The sequence below is a fragment of the Carettochelys insculpta genome, chromosome 5 (genome assembly GCF_033958435.1).
Source record: "Carettochelys insculpta isolate YL-2023 chromosome 5, ASM3395843v1, whole genome shotgun sequence".
In the NCBI taxonomy this organism is placed as follows: Eukaryota; Metazoa; Chordata; order Testudines; family Carettochelyidae; genus Carettochelys; species Carettochelys insculpta.
Window position 1 is genome coordinate 127,130,248 of NC_134141.1, and position 13,854 is coordinate 127,144,101.

Sequence of the window (13,854 nt, forward strand, 5' to 3'; positions counted from 1 at the left end):
GGGCTCTCCACCCCCCCACCCGTGTGCTGCTGGGGGCTCTCCACCCCCCCCATGTGCTGCCGGGGGCTCTCCACCCCCCCACCCGTGCGCTGCCGGGGGCTCTCCACCCCCCCCAGGCGGAGCGGAGCCGGAGGAGGCCGCTCCTCAGGCGGCGGGGGCAGGGTTGGGGGCTGCAAGCGGGGGCACTGCCGTCTCCCAAGTGACCAGGCACGGGGCGAGGCTGGGCTCCGGCCGCCTGCTGCTCAGTGCCAGGCCGGGGGGCACTGGGGGAGTCGGGGCACTTCTCTGGGCTCCAGGCCCAGCTCTGACCTCCGGCCTCTTCAGCCCCCTCCCCGCAGAGCCCAGGGCAGCCTGGCCGGCCCGAGGGACTGACCGAGCTGGGGGGGTGGGGTCCCCCAGGTCCTGCCGCACTCCGGGTGAGCTCTGGCCTCCAGCCTGCGGGCTGCCCCTGCACCGTGCCCTGGGGACGGCTGCGGGTCTCCGACCCCTGCCCGGCGCGTGGCAGCGAGTCCCCAGCCAGCCGGGCCTGGTGCAGCCCGTCCACACCCAGCCCTCAGCTCAGCTCGCCCGGCCAGCCTCGTGGCTCTGCCCCCTTGTCCCTGCTGCGCTCGACCCTCCCCAGAGCCAGCTGGGGGCCTCGGGGCCTGCCATGGGGAGGGGCGGCCGTGCACGGGGTGGGGAGTCAGGAGGACTGAGCGCGAGAGCTCGGCCTGCCGCCAAGGCCCGTCCCTCGCCCCAGCGCCTCTCCCCGGAGGCGGGGTCCAGAAAGGGGTCACCCCTGCGCAGCAGCACCTGTGGCCGTACCGCCCCCCACCTGTGTTCATGTACTCGGCACACTGGACTGGCTGGGGTGGGGCCATGTGGGGGTGGGTGAGGTGAGGGGTGGGGGGGCGGCAGGGATGGGGTTGGGGGCACGTGCCCCCAGCAGCCCCCGCCTGGCCCCTGGCAGCTCCAGCCGCTCAGTCCCCACCTGTGTGGGGCGCCTCCCCGGGCTTCAGCTGTGACCAGCGCGGCTGCCCGCAGGGGCCTGGCTCTGGGGTCTCGCCTGGGGCAGCCGCAGCCGCTCCGCACAGAGCCTGGAGCCAGCTGCGCAGCACAGCCTGCCCCAGGCACCCGCCCAGGAGCCGGCGCTGCCTCTGCCCCAGGCCTGCTGGTGGAAACCGGGTGCCTGGGGCCGTCCCCCACCCCGAACCCGCGCGGAGCCCTGGCCGGGCCCGGCGACATGAGCCTGCGGCTGATGGCCTCGTGGGTGGGCGGGCGGCTGGGGCACGTGCTGGGCTGCAGGGCTGGGCCGAGCAGGGCCACAGGCCGCACGCAGGGGGCACAGCCTCTTCCACTCCCCTGTCACTCCCAGCCCCAGCTCAGTGCCCTCTCCGCTGGCAGCCGCTCCAGGCAGGCAGAGCCCCCGCCCGCTAACGGGGGAGTCCACCAGGGCCTCTCCCCGCTCCCTGCCCCGGGCAGCCCCCCAGCCTGCAGTGCCCAGAGCAGCCAGCACCCCGCGGACTCCTCCTGGACCGGTGTGCACAGAGAGCCCTTCGGCACTACCTGGCCCTCTTGGGCAAGCCCCCTCGGAGCTGCCGCCTGAGTTGCCAGCACTGGGCCCCTCCTCCCGCAGCCAGCGCTCCCCAGCTCGCAGCCCACCAACGGCCCCCATGGGCTTCTGAGCGGGGCTGGGCACCTCGGCCGGGGGTGCTGGGCCGGGCCGTGCCCACTGCCCCATGCTGCAGCTGGGAGCTAGGCCTGCGGAGCCAGCACTGAGGTAGCGGGGCTCCTGTCTGGGCAGGCGGGGTACTGGCGCCCTGGCAGCCGGGCACAAGGCAGCGCTGGGCCCTCGAGGCCTGGAGACACCTGTCAGCATGGGTTCCAGACGTCCCCCTGCCTGTGGGGCTGGGGTAAAAGCCCTGGGTCTCGCAGCCGCAGTGGGGCAGAGCAACCAGGACTGCAAACAGGTTGCTGGGGCTGGTCCCTCAATTGCCTGTTTGTTCCCCTAGGGGCCCTGGCCCAGCCATGAGCAGAGGGGCTGGGCTGGGGCCTCGTGGGTGGCCCACACTAGCAACGGGGCAGCAGGGAGTTGGAGGGGCAGAGGGTTCCCACTGCCATCCTGCTTGGGAAGAGGGGCACGGCCGGGCTCGAGGGCTGGGCACTGGCCCGGAGCTGGCTGCAGCAGCTACTTGCTAATGTCCCAGGCCTTTCCCTGCCATCGGTGCTCCTCCCTGCCCGGTGCTGGGAGCTGGCCCTGCTCAGGCTGCAGCGAGAGCCTGCGCGCAGGAGCCGCCCTGGCCCCAGGCCCTGCGGGAGGGGCTGCGGTGGGCCCCAGAGACAGTCTGTGATGGTTTGCGGGCGGGGGGTGTCCTGGCTGTCACCCTGCGCCCTCTTCAGCCATCACCTGCCAGCTGGAGAGCGCCACCTTACAGCTGGGCCTCCCTGGCATCCCAGCGCCTCAGCCTGCAGCCGGGCCAGGGGCCACATATCAGTGTGAGTGTACAGAGCATGCGGAGGAGTGTGCGTGTCCTGGGCACCAGCAGGTACAAACACACACAACCGGTGTGACAGTTGTGAGCGCTCAGGTAGCAGCGCGTGCAAGGGGCTGGGCACGGGAAGGGGTCTGGCTGTTCCAGGGTGGAGGGCGCTGCTCAGCCAGGCATGGCACCTCCCTTCGGCATCCCGGTGACGCTGCCTGGTGCTCAGGGCAGCTCAGAGCCCATGGGCCCAGGGTGCAGGTCTAACCCTGGAAAGGGAGTCACCGCAGTGTGGCTGGGGCCTTCGCCTCTCCGACCTACCCTCAGGCCTTCCCAGTGCTGGCTGGGTGCCTGTGATGGGGTTTGGGGTCCCCCAGCTCTCCACCTGTCCCAGGCAGGAGTGACTCTCACCCAGCAGGAGAACAGCGGGTTTATTAGCCAACAGGACACAGCGTCGTACAGAGGAGTCAGTGCAGCCGGCAGAGACAGCCAGTCCTATCCATGCTGGGGAGAGGAGGCCCCGAGGGGACCCCAGAGGCAGGGCCTTGCCCCCTCCTTTGTCTCTCTCTCCCAGCCCAGACTCACTGCTTCCAACTCCCAGTTCCAATTTAAACCCCTCTGGCTCCACCTCCCCCTTTGTCTGTAGCCCAGAGGTGTCACCTGGTCGCCAGGTTACCCCAGCAGGAGCCCCCCACCCTCTGTGAGCCACTCACGTACACACACACAGGTATCCCCCACTCCATCACAGCCTCAGTCCCGCAGTGCGTGCTGGGCCTGCGGCTGTGGGACCCGCTGGGCAGTGCTTGGGGGGCAGGCGGAGCCCAGGGGCTCGGTGGTTCACCCAGGGGGCACAGAGCCGGCGGGTGCTGGCCCTGCTGCCTGCCAGACTGACAAGCTGGGGGGTGTGGGACCGATTCTGGGGCTCTGGGACACCTCCATGGACGCGCGTCTGGAGGGCTGTGCTGCGCAGCTTCTGTGGGGCAGGGCAGGACACCAGCCACAGCGCTCATGGGAGCCGGTCACCCCCGGCTGGTCCCGCATCGCCTGGCATTGCTCCAACAGCTGCCGCATCCCCCGCAGGGGCAGGGCTCCGGCACCCCCTGAACCTGAGCAGTCCCAGAGCACGTGGCGAGGGCAGGCAGGGCCGGGGTACACACAGACTTGGGGTTCACAGCTGCTCACCGGGGCTCAGCAACGGGCAGAAAGGATCTGACCCAGTGTGCCTGGTGCTGCAGGGAGATGCTGGGCAGCCGCGGAGCCTGGGGGGGCTCCAGGGGCCCCTGCTCCCAGCACAGCCCTGCCCTGGCAGCGCCCTGCGTCTGAGCCCACTGCCAGCCCTGCCCCGGCAGCTGTACCCCACAGCCCCATTCCTGTTCCGTTTTACCTAACATAAGAACATAAGAACATAAGAATGGCCATACTGGGTCAGACCAAAGGTCCATCCAGCCCAGCATCCCATCTGCCGACGGTGGCCAATGCCAGGTGCCCCAGAGAAGGAGAACAGAAGACAATGATCAAGGGATTTATCTCCTGCCATCCATCTCCTGCCCTTGTTCTGAAGAATAGGGCACCATACTTTATCCCTGGCTAATAGCCATTTATGGACCTAACCTGCAAAAATTTATCAAGCTCTTTTTTAAACCCTAATAGAGCCCTGGCCTTCACAGCCTCCTCAGGCAAGGAGTTCCACAGGTTGACTGTGCGCTGTGTGAAGAAAAATTTCCTTTTATTAGTTTTGAACCTACTACCCATCAATTTCATTTGGTGTCCCCTAGTTCTTGTATTATGGGAAAAGGTAAATAATTTTTCTATATTCACTTTCTCCACACCAGTCATGATTTTATATACCTGTGGGGCCAGGCCCAGGCAGAGCCTAGGGAAGGGGGCAGGGGGAGATCTGGCCTGTGCAGCTAATAGGGAGGGGGTAAGAGAATAACCCCCCCCCACACACACTCCCTGCAGCAGCCCCAGCGCCACAGGCTGAGCAGCCGATGAGACAGATTAAGCGCCATTGATTTTCTTTGCTTGTTAACTCTCCCACTTGACACCATGGGGGGGCCCGGGCCGAGGCCCAGCCCCGCAGTAATCCCAGGAGCCAGCAGCACCACCCACAGTGCACTGACCCCCTCGGCCTCCCCACGCACCCTGGGCAGCAGAAATCGACGCTGGACGCCTGCCCTGCGGCTCCTGGTGCCAGGGTCTGGAGAGCTGCCTCGGCCGGCCGCAGGCTTGGGGGGCAGGGCTGGGCATGGTGCTAGGGGGCAGGAACACTTCCTCTGCCCCACTGTGCCTGCGAGACCCATGGCAGCAGGTGGGATCGGGGGGGGGGGGGCAGGGCCCTGCCCCCAGCTGTGTGACTCCCCTATGTAAGGGAACAGCCCAGCACTGTGAGCTGGGGGCTTGTTCCCTGTGAGTCAGCAAAGCCCACCTGGAAGTGCTGGGCCTGTCTGCCAGGTACATGGGCCAGGGGAATAAAGGGGGGACCTCCCTGCTTGCCTGGCTCTGGCCCAGGAGAGTCAGGGGTTAACCCCTGCAGCGGGGAGCTGTCACCTTACTGGATTGTTAAATTGAATAGAGAAGCAATTTCTGTGACCATTGCATCTATTGGCACCAAATATTGTGCCAGGGGGCCAAGGGAGGTGTCTGCTGAAAGCTGGTGATGTCCTGAGTCGCTGTTACTTGTGTGTCTTTGCCATGTCGGTGTCTGATGTTTTAGATATTGGCTCTGTAGCTGCATTAGAAATATTTTAGCCATCGTCTCCCCAGCCAGGACTGACCAAAGACTCATCTCAGGGATTTGGGACTTTTCTCCTGGGATGCAGCCGATAACAAAGTGCCACAGCAGCCCACCTGGTTGGGTGACTTTGGGCTGAGCTGCGCCACTGGGATCAGATGTCCATTCCACATTCTAGGTAAATGGGCTGTGACAAGCTGGCAAAACCAGCAACCAACGGCAGTTTGCCACAGCTGCTCACCGGGGTCAGATGGGAGGAAAAAAGGACTTTTCCCCTCCAGATGAAAAATTATAAGCTGGCCCTGGCAGTGACCGGCTTGGTTCCAGAATTCAGTGTTCCAGTGCTGGATTCAGTAATCCAGTGTTCCAGTTCTTCAGTAACTAAAATTATGTGGGCTGGCATCATATCCCTTATGGGTTGGACTTTCCAAAGATTTCAAGGATCAGCACAGAACATCGCTGGCTGCATCAGTCGCTGTAATTGGTACATGTGAAGCATCACTTCGACAATTCTTCTCTCCCCCTGCTCTTTCTTTCTTTCTCAATAAACCTTTAGATCTGAAGGGTTGGCATCGGCGTGGTGACTTGGGTAAGATCCAAGTATATATTGACCTGGGACTGGGGCTGGACCCTGGAAGAATCTGTGTGGAGTTGGTGAAATAGGTTTTAACAGCGGCTCACCTGAGTAGGGGGTTGTCGGTCTGGGCTTTTGGAAGCAGCTGGAGAATCGGTGGGTTTGCTTGTGTGGCTTCTGGCTGGCCAGTGGGGCTGGCAGAGGTGCTGTGGCGGCTGGTTGGGTTTGCCTTAGTGAGAAGGAGAGCCCAGCCTGGGGCTGTGAGTGGCCCAGTTTTAACGCAAGGTACCCTGGGTTGGGGGGTGTGTGTGTGTGTGTGTGTGTGTGTGTGTGGGTGGGTGTGTGTGTGTGTGGGTGTGTGTGTGTGTGTGTGTGTGGGGCTCCTGCTGAGGGTAACCTGGCAACGAGGTGACACCTCTGGGCTGCAGACAAAGGGGGAGGTGGAGCTTGAATTGGAACTGGGAGTTGGAAGCAGTGGGTCTGGGCTGGGAGAGAGAGGGACAAAGGAGGGGGCAAGGCCCTGGCCTGGGGGGCCCCTCAGGGCCTTCTCTCCCCAAAATGGTTTGGACTCACTGCCCCTGCTGGCTGCACTGGCTCCTCTGTACGAGGCTGTGCCCTGTCGGCTCATAAACCCGCTGTTCTCCTGCTGGGTGACAGTTACTCCTGCCTGTGGACGGGGTGCAGAGCCTGGGGACCCCTGAACCCCATGACACCCCACAGCTTGTGGGCTGGAGCAAGGCAAGCTGGGACCAAAGCCAGCCTGTGGGCCCTGCCTCTGCGTGCTGCTGCTGAGGGAGCGGCTGCCCAGGGGAGCGCCGGCCAGGCAGCTGTCCCCACACTGCTCCACCAGTGGGGGGGAGTCGCAGTTGATGGTGGCAGTGCCCGGAAGTGGCAGGAGACACAGAGTTACGGGTGCCCCTGGGGCACTGCGCCAGGTACGTGCCCCCCTCCCTACACACCACCCTTCCTGACCAGACGCCCCACCCCCATCCCAACCTGCTGCCCCACCCTATCTTCACCCAGCCCCACCCCACTCCCCCCCCCACCAGCCCCACCCACACCTCCACCCCCTCAGGTTTGGCCCCACCCCAGAGCCTGGGTTCCCCACAAAACCTGGAAGCGGCTGTCTCCTAGAAGAGTTAACCTGGCTGGGGGTGGGGGCGCCCTGAGCCTCCACCCCCGCTTTGTGGGGCTGGGGTGCAAGGGGCATGAGGTGTCTCGGTTGGGGCCACATCAGTGACAGGTTTTTGCTTGTGTCTCACTGTGGTGTGGCCACCCACTGGTTGGTCTGTGGTCGGTGACTGCCGGCCTGGAAAAGGTTCCCCGCCCTGGTGCAAAACAGGGAACAGCTGCAGCCAGCGTTGCGTCTCACCGTTCCCGTCCACGTGCGGAACAAACTTCCACGTGCACCGGGACACGGACCGGCGTGCACCAGCAGGAGACACAACTCCGGGCTGCAGGCGCTCTGCTGCTCAGCGGGCGGCACCGGAATCTCTCCTGAACGGCCGCGCATGCACGCAGCTCGCAGGGAGCACTGGGAGCGCTGGGGGGCCTTTCCCCCCACACTGGGAGCACGGGGGGGGCCTTTCACCCACCCACCCCCTCTACGCTGGGAGCACTGGGGGTCACCCGAGGAGACCAGCCCAGGCTTCGGGGGGGTGTCTGCACACTGAGGCCTGAAACATCCGGCGGGGGGAGCTGCTTGCTGTGAGTGCTGCCCAGCGTAACCGATGCGGTAACCAGCTCTGTCCCCACAGGCCTCCCACGTCCCAGCCCTTGCGCTCTGTCGCACCGGTGTTTGCCTGAGGGGCTGGGAACCCTCCGCTCAGCACAGACGCCCGTGCGTGGCCTCTCCACAGCGACCCTGGGCTGGTCAGGACTCTGAGCAGGCCAAGCCAGTCCAGTGCTGGGTCCGAGGCCGAGGGGGGGGGCCAGTGCCTCTGTCGACTGGTAAGAGGCTTTGGGTGCCTACATTAACTCCAACTGGGCGTGGGGCTCTGCCTGCTGCTCTGCTGAGCAATAGCAGCTCCGGGGCAGGAGCAGTAGTGGGCTTGCCCCAGCAAAGCCTTGCGAGACCCAGCCAGGCGGGGCAGTACAGGGCACAGTGGGACCCCAGCTCTGATGTGTACGAGGGGATCCTGCCCCACGGGCGGAGCAAGCAGGGGCAATGCCTGGCTTGCTGCTCTGGTGAGATTTTCACTTTATATGCTGGCGAGGTGTTACGTGTGGTGGCTGCTAACAGGCAGAGTGGTGACCCGTGTTACTCCCCACTGCTTGCAGCGGGGAAGGGGCATGGGAACGGGGAGGAGTAAAGGTGAGTGAAAACAGTGAAGCAATTTTCATTCACACTGAAGAATCTTTGTCGTCTTTGTTCGGTGCAACCGTAACACTCTCGGGGTCCCTCCAGTCTGTGTCCATGGTCAATGCAGGGGAGGGGCTGCTGCTGCCCGTGCCAGGCCCCTGGCCCCAGGTAATCTCCTGGGTCCCGTCCTAGTGGATGGAAGGATGATTGACACCAAGCGGAAGAAGTTGTATTCTCTACATTTTAGTTAATTGTATTAAAAATCAGTTTGGTGCAGTGCAGGGAAGGGAGGGGAAGTAATTTCAACAATAGCTGTGCTATAAATCTTCAAAACATGTAGTTAAAATTAATTATCTGTTCTGATGCTGAGCCAAAATCTCAGAAGTCATTAGCAAGCTTTGAAAAGTAATTATGCCTGATGGGAGGGTCAGTGTATTCACAAGAGTAGAGTGGCCGGGCCATTGCTCAGTTCAGGCTGTGATTCCAAAGGCAGGGGTTATCACACCCCCTGAACAGCTAAGTTCAGTGGTTCCTTACTGCAGGACTCATACCTGCATGCAGGGGCATCACGTCCCCAGAGCTCTTTGTAGAAAAGCTTCCCTATATAAACTCTCAGGTATGTTCATGTCGCCATCTATACTGCTGAATAGTAATGGCGAGGTGGCCGTGTTAGTCTGTATGGTAGGAAAACAAAACAGTGATGGGCTTTCGTGGGACAGATCTTTTTTAAAAAAGATCTGAAGAAGTGGGTCTGTCCCACGAAAGGTCATCACCGAATAAATCAATTTGTTTGCCTTTAAAATGCTACGTGACCACCGTGTTGTTATCTGTACTGCTGTTAATATGGTTTAACATACAAGGAACTGTGTTAACAACGGAAATGTGGCTAAAGGACCCTGTGATTCAAAATGGAGTCTGGACAATGAACAACTCTGACTCCATATTTGTTGTCCTGCTTGTCACATATGGTGGGAAGGAGCAGTGGCCACTAGTGCTCCAATCCCCACCTGGAAGGGTTCGCGCTGCAGAACCGATCGAAAGACTGAGCCCCTAACTGAGGGGCTGGCCATCTGCGAGGGAGCCAGTATCAGGCTTGTTTGTGAAGGATTTGGGGATCACCTTTGTGGATCAAGATCTATCCCATGGATCTGGACATCTTACACCTGAGCCAACACGCCTGACCCTGGCTTCAGAGTTGCTGTTTCCTGGTTCTGCTCTGTGGATGGTTCTGTGTTCCTCCTCCTGCCCTCAGCCATAATCCAGCAGCTTGGCCAGTCTCGGGTGCAGGATCTGACACACCCGAGCTGCAAGAACAGGTATCACCTTCAGCTTCCTCATCCTGACCACTGTGCCTCAGTATAGCTTTTGGGGGTTGGTTAGGGCTTATTCTGTTGGAAGTTATTGCCAAAGGGGTTGCAGGGGACCAGGCTTCATGCCTACCTTTCTGGGACAACCATAGCTGCAGTTTATTGCCTTTACCTAGATTGTTATTCCCTCTTTTCCTACCATAATAAATCTTCTCTGTGTTCTCAAGGAACAGACCTCTCTCCTCTCTGCTGAAGCTAAGAGAGAGGAACTGACATCTCCACTCCACAGGTGATAGATGCTGTAGGCCAGCGCAAGTACCTGGCCTCTGCCTATTGGTTTGAACATAATTGGTTATTAGTTTCAGACATCACACTCGAGTGCAAGGGTCCTGGAGCCCAGGGAAGTAGCTACAGTGAAGATCACAACCAACAGCAGGATAGGATCAGACTGCAAAACAGAAAGGTGGAAAAGGAAGTTTAAAGGTTTTGATGAAAAATTTGAAAGTGCCGGCACTTTGGACTCTGCTTTCCATCTGCATGACCAGGACCAGGGAGGGGCTGGCTGGAAGAGAAGCCTTCTCGCAAAGTGTGATTTTCTTTGGCTCCAAGAAAACTTAAGGTGCTGAGCAAAAGCACCTTCACACTTGTGCTTACAGACTCACTGTTTAACGGGAGGCATGGGGAGTAGGTACGGGGGCGGGGTTGCAGCATCACTGCCAGGATTTGCATCTAGCATTCAAGCCACTGGGCCTGCGCCCAGGGTCTTCCACCTCACCTGGGGTCCTCGCCAACAGCCCTGCTGGCGCCCACAGTCCCGGTTCCTGGCCCCTCACCTGGAGGCTGCACTGCCAGCCTGATACTGGCCACCAGCCATGCTCGTAGGGGCTCTGTTTCCAGCATGGTCCAAGCCAAAGGCCCCACATTTGGGGGCTCTGCTCCTGGCCCTAGCTGTAACGAACAGGAGGGCTATTACCCCTTTCCTAGACAGCCCAGCCATTCAGTTAAGTAAACCACCTGTAAAGGGTTAAACCCAGAGAGAGTGGGTCCCTGCAAAAGCCTCCAGGAAGTGTTGGCAGGCAGCCACTTGAGCCAGTGGGAAGAGAGTGACATTTGAATTGGAAGAAGTATTGGGCCTGGCAGTCTTTTGTGTGGCCAGAGCAGAAATATGGAGAGGAAATGAGCCAGGAACCAGGCATGGAATTTTTCAGTAATATCCAGGCCTAGAAAGGACTGAACAGCGGAATGACAGCTCTGGAAGTGGAAAGGGGATGTTTAATCAGACGCACTCCAGTTATATTTTAAATTTGGGTTTGGTTTGTAGGACTTCTCAGTCTGATTTATGCATTCTCCTGGAAACAAGACAGAGAGCAGAACCCTGCACGAGCTGGCACAGTGGGGGCTGTGAAGATGGACCAGCGGGGGGGCAGCCAGCCACACAGGCTGCATCTTCTCCTACCACTACCCTTGCACTCACACACCCATGTCAATCACCGGATCCCACCCCTCACCATTGGTGAGTGGGCTGCTGGTGAGATGGGATTCAGCCAGCAATAGGACCCACCAGTGCTGATGGGTGCAGGGGAAAGGAAAGAGGAAATGCAGGGCAATTTGCCCTTTTTAAAGAACAAGGCAGGACACCTTCATGAAGGCTTAAATATGGGACTCTCTTCTTAAAAACAGCACAACTGGTCACCCTAGCAAGAAAGAAGACAAACAAGTACAGCTTTCCACTCTCCTAGCTCAGACAATGTGCCTTGAAGATAAATAAAAGATACCAAGATCACCTCAGGAAAAGGCTGTAAATGTGAGCGGTAACATGAAACCATCTTAAGTCTCTTCTGAATCACAGAAGCATGTCACCATGCACGCAGGAAGCCAGACGATGGCATACCTGGTTAAAGAACAGAAGGGTCTTGCTTGTGTTTTCTGTGTACAAAACAATTACTTCCCCTTCTTCAGGTATTAATTAAACCCGATTTTTATCTCCTCTTTTCTCAGTTAGAGAACTTCAGACCTGAACAGCACATTTGACCAAGCTGTATGTAGCCTGACAATACATTTTGAAAGGACAGTCCGCAGTGCTTGATTTAAGAAATGACACGAACTCAGAACATGGTGGGCCCCCTCGGGGGTGGGGAGGATGAAATTTCACAAGGGGGATGGCAGCACAATTGACCGCTGAGTCTCAGGCTCATCCATCTCATTTACAACATTGAAATATGTTACTGATTTTATGTCTGTATATTCACTCTGATATATTGACTCAAAGTTTTGACATTCTACACAACCAAAATTTCTGTCAGTTTGGATGATGTTAGAGAGGTGGGTGAGGGGCCCTGCTAATTGCAGGGACAAAAAGTGGGGCCCATCGTAAAGGGTTTGCTTTAGCTCATCAGTTGCGGTTTGCTGGCCCTAACACTTGCAATCAGATTCAATAACGCAGCAGAAATGTAGCACTTTAAAAACTAACAAAATGATTTATTTAGTGATGAGCTTTTGTGGGACAGACCCACTTCTTCAGATCAATTTCCATATACTTGATGGATCTCCATTCCAAATGGCTAAATGTGGATCTGTCCCACGAAAGCTCATCACCAAAGAAATCATTTTGTTAGTCTTTAAAGTGCTACATTTCTGCTGCCTTATTTTGGAATGCAGACTAACCTGGGGACCTCTCTGTTATGAATCAGAAGTTAGATTTCATAGAGGAACTGGTTGGTTTGTTTTACTCCCTGGGTACAGCTGCTACCTGGAAATAACTTTCATGGATAAGCTGGTTGCCTGCCTCCCCTTCCCCCTCCCTCTCCACCCCTGGCGCTTTTGGGGCTGTTCTCACCAACAAGGCTCTTTGTACTTAAAGATCCCAGTTGTGCCCAAAAAGCCTGTGGGGTTTGTTCGTCAAGGGGGTTACTAGCAGAGCGGTTGTGGTGTGAAAGTGGGGCTCGGGAGGTGCTGGATCTGGGGCACAGGAGGGTGGCATCTAAAGGTGCTGTTTAACCCAGCCCACTGAGTCCAAGGGCACATGAGGGTCACAGCTTGGCACCGCTGTGCAACCCGCCTGCTGAGTGCAGGGGCATACAAGGGGTCAACTTGTGGGTGCTGAGCAACTGGCCCTCTCTGAGGTGCTCTGGTAGCAGGTGTGAGTGGGCGTGTGCTCACCTGAGTCTAGAGTGGGAAGAACCCAGTCCTGGGGAATCTAGATCCCGCAGAAGAGCTGCATTGGGAGGGCCTGGCAGAAGGGAGAAGCAGAGGTACACGAGAACACACGGAACACAAGCAGCACACTGATAGACTTATCAATACCCCCCACGCCCATAAGCCTACCCCTAGGAAATGAGCATCCCCCAAAGTAGTGGGGAAATCTGGTAACAATACACTAAAACTTACCTGGAGATTTTGGATAGCTTTAAAGGTTAGTTTGCACATTCTGACTGGCAGCAGATTGTACAGCTTTGCCAGAGTAGATGGAGCTCTAATTATAAATCGTTTTACAAAAAATCATAAATTGCACTACATTACAGGACACTACATGTCTTTTCTACAAACTCACAGAAGGGAAGAATTTCCCCACTTTTCCCCAGCAGGTGCTAGCTTAAAACACACCTGGTACTTTACATAAAGGTCAAACCAGAAAAATGCAGAATTGTATTGCATCACTTCCAGAATCTGCAGCAATTTTGGGCCTTTCAGAAAACTGCTCATGCTTTCAAATAAGGTTAAAAATATACCTGGCTGCTGGTACAGTGTGGGAGGGGATGAAAATGTTCACCACAGTCACCATGGATAGCTCATTGAAGACAAATCTGCAATCCCAGTTCTGCACACACTTAAAGAAGTGTACAGCTGTGACTGTAACAGAGAGGGAGCCGTTCTAGTCTATATACTATCAAAACAAAAAAGCAGTCAAGTAGCACTTTAAAGATTAACAAAATAATTTATTAGGTGATGAGCTTTTGTGGGACAGACCCACTTCTTCAGACCATAGTCACGCCAGAACAAACTCAATGTTTAAGGCACAGAGAACCCGAAATAGTAATCAAAGTTGACAAATCAGAAAAAAACTATCAAGGTGAGCAAATCAGAGAGCAGAAGAGCAGGGGGGTGGCGGGGAAGTCAAGAATTAGATTAAGCCAAGCATGCCAAAGAGCCCCTATAATGTCCCAGAAAATTTGCATCCCAGTTCAAACCAAGTATTAATGCGTCGAATTTGAATATGAAAAAGAGTTCAGCAGTTTCTCTTTCCAGAGCAGACTGAAAATTTTTCTTCAATAAGACGCAAACTTTTTTTGCAACAGCATCACACTTTTGACTCATATGTAGCTTGTGGTACACTATAACTCCTAGATCCCCTTCTGCTGTAGTCATTCCTAGACAGTCTCTCCCCATTTTGTACGTGTGAAACTGATTGTTCCTTCCTAAGTGGAGCAGTTTGCATTTGTCCTTATTAAACCTCATCCTGTTTACCTCAGACCACTTCT